Source organism: Orycteropus afer, unplaced genomic scaffold, assembly GCF_000298275.1.
Source record: "Orycteropus afer afer isolate SDZICR_OR568_19922 unplaced genomic scaffold, OryAfe1.0 scaffold00172, whole genome shotgun sequence".
NCBI classification, from domain to species: domain Eukaryota; kingdom Metazoa; phylum Chordata; class Mammalia; order Tubulidentata; family Orycteropodidae; genus Orycteropus; species Orycteropus afer.
Window position 1 is genome coordinate 5827060 of NW_006921759.1, and position 3014 is coordinate 5830073.

Consider the following 3014-nt stretch of genomic DNA (forward strand, 5'->3'; position numbering starts at 1 on the left):
CTTCCTTCCGAGGAGTGGCTGGTGGGTTTGAACCGCCAGCCTTCTGGTTAGCAGTCAAGTGCTTTAGCCACTATGCTACCAGAGCTCCATAGTTGTGCCCATTCCAAAGAAAGGTGATCCAACAGAATGTGGAAGTTACTGAACAATATCATTAATATCACATGCAAGTAAAATTTGCTAAAGATAATTAAACATCTGTTGCAGCAGTTTATTGACAGGGAATTGCCAGAAATGCAAGGTGGATTCAGAAGAGGATGTGGAACAAGGGTTATAAGTGCTGATGTCAGATGGATCATGGCTGAAAGCAAAGAATCTCAGAAAGATGTTTAGCTGTGTTTTATTGACTATGCAAGGGCATTTGACTGTGTGAATCATAACAAATTATGGATAACATTGTGAAGAATAGGAATTCCTGAACACTTAATCGTGCCCATGAGGAACCTGTACATAGAACCTGTACATAGCTGTCATTTGAACAAAGGGATACTGCATAGTTTAAAATCAAGAAGGATGGGCATGAGGATTGTATCCTTTTACTATATTTATTCAATGTGTATCCTGAGCAAATAATCTGAGAAGTTAGACTTTAAGAAGAAGAACAAGGCATGAGGACTGGAGAAAGACTCATTATCAACCTGTGATATGCAGATAACACATCCTTCTTTCCAGAGAGTGAAGATGACTTGAAGCACTTACTGATGAAGATCTAAGACCGTGGTCTTTAGTATGGATTACACCTCTACATACAGAAAACAAAATTTCTCACAACTGGAACCATAAGCAACATCACGAAAAGGTAAGAAAAGATGGAAGTTGTCAAAGATTTCATTTTACTTGGATCCACAATCAATACCCATGGAAGCAGCAGTCAAGAAAGCAGGCGTAGTATTATATTAGGCAAATCTGCTGCAAAAGACATCTTTGAAGTGTTAAGCAGCAATGATGAAACTTTGAAGACTAGGGTGTCCCTAACCCAAGCCATAGTATTTTGAATCACCTCATATGCATGTGAAAGCTAGACAATGAATAAGAAAGACTGGAGAAGAATTGATGCCTTTGAATTTTAGTATTGGCAAAGCTGACTGAAAATACCATGGTCTGCCAGAGGAACAAATAAATCTGTCCTGGAAGAAGTGCAACTAGAATGCTCCTAAGAAGAATGGCCTGACTTTGTCTTACCTACTTGGGTCATGTTGTCAGAAGGGACCAGTCCCTGGAGAAGGATATTTTGCTTGGTAAAGAAGAGATTCAGGGAAAAAACAGAAAGATCCTCAACGAGATGGATTGACACAGTGGCTGCAATGATGGGCTCAAGCCTGGCAAGGGTTGTGAATATGGCACAGGATCAGACAGTATTTCTTTCTGTTCTTCATAGGGTTGCTATGAGTCAGAGCTTACTTGATGGCACCTAACAGTAACAATAACAACATAGGGTCACTATGAATTGGAATCAACTTAATGGCACACAATAGGGACAGTAATTTGATGCTGGTTACCTTATAAACATTGTTGTTTATTGATATCCATTTAGCCCCTGACTTATGGCATCCCCATGTACAACAGAACTAAATTCTTTCCAGCCCTATGCCATCTCCATGATTGTTATTCATATGGCTGATTTTCACAATAAGATCACCAGGCCTTTCTTCCTATTCTTAGTCTCAAAAATCCTTTGAAACCCATTTAGCATCATAGCAGTACACCAAGTCTTCACTGACAGATAGGTGTCAGCTGCACTTGAAGTGCATTGGCCAAGATCAAAGCCAAGTCTGCCACATGAATGACCAAAATTCTACCACTGAACTTCTAATGCCTCATCTTTATAAGCAGAATCCTCCTAATAACCTGATGAGATGGATATAATAATATCCATCTGTTTTAATTAAGGATCTGAGCTTCTAAGAAATTTATAGACGATTCTGTAGCTGGAAAAGCCCAGAGATTGTTTTCTAAGGCTGACTGGCCTGCCTTGATTTCCCATGGTAAATCTTGGCATTTATCTCCTGGCCTATTTCTTATAACATTAGGTGCCGCCATCTGAATATAAGAATGTTTTGAATAACCTATAGTTGCTAGTTGGGCATTCCTACTTCCGTAGTGATACTGCCTCGGAAACCCAAGGAGGGGTCGCTATGAGTCGGGGGTGACTCGACGGCAAATAACAACAACAACATAGTTGCTAGCTTGATGGAGCAACATCTTGTTGTTCAATTCTTGTGGCCACCAATAGAGATTTGAAACCTACCTTATGTTAGTCACTGGTACAGGAAACAGTGATGCTAATTAAGTTTTGTGAAGCCAGACTTCTCAGCATTGAAACCTTGGCTTCAGGGACAACAACATGTAAACGAATGAACTAAGGAGCTAAGAAATCAGACTAGTATGGAACCATTCAGTAACTTATATGTCTTAAATAAATTATTTGAAAGATGAATTAATAACTCTCATTTCACCTCATTGGAATTCTAGAAAGCTTGAAAGATTTATATAGCTTCTAAACTGATTTCATTAAAGCCAGAGGATAGTTAGTGTTCTGGGGAAATTTAATTTATCATCCACCATGGAATTACAGAAACTCTGGTGGCATAGCACCTAAGGCATTTGACTGCTAACCAGAAGGCTGGTGGTTCAAACCCATCAGCCACTCCTCAGAAGAAAGACGGGGCAATATACATCCGTAGTGATACCAACTCAGAAACCCAAGGAGGGGTCAATATGAGTCGGATCTGACTCGACGGAAGTGAGTTTTTAGTTTACCATTGATTTGAGCTTCAGGTTTGTAAAATGGTTGGCGGTTGGCTTGGTACAGGATGTTTTGAATACTGCTCATAGAGCAAAAATGATTCTGAGCTCTTTCATCCTTACAATGCCAGCACTGATTTCTCTGTTAAAGTTGACTTCAAATCCATAATATGATATGCTCCTTATACATATTATATTACCACTTAGTAGATACTGCAATTTTTCCATGAATAAAGAATAACTTATTTAATATTTAATTTATATATTTTTTT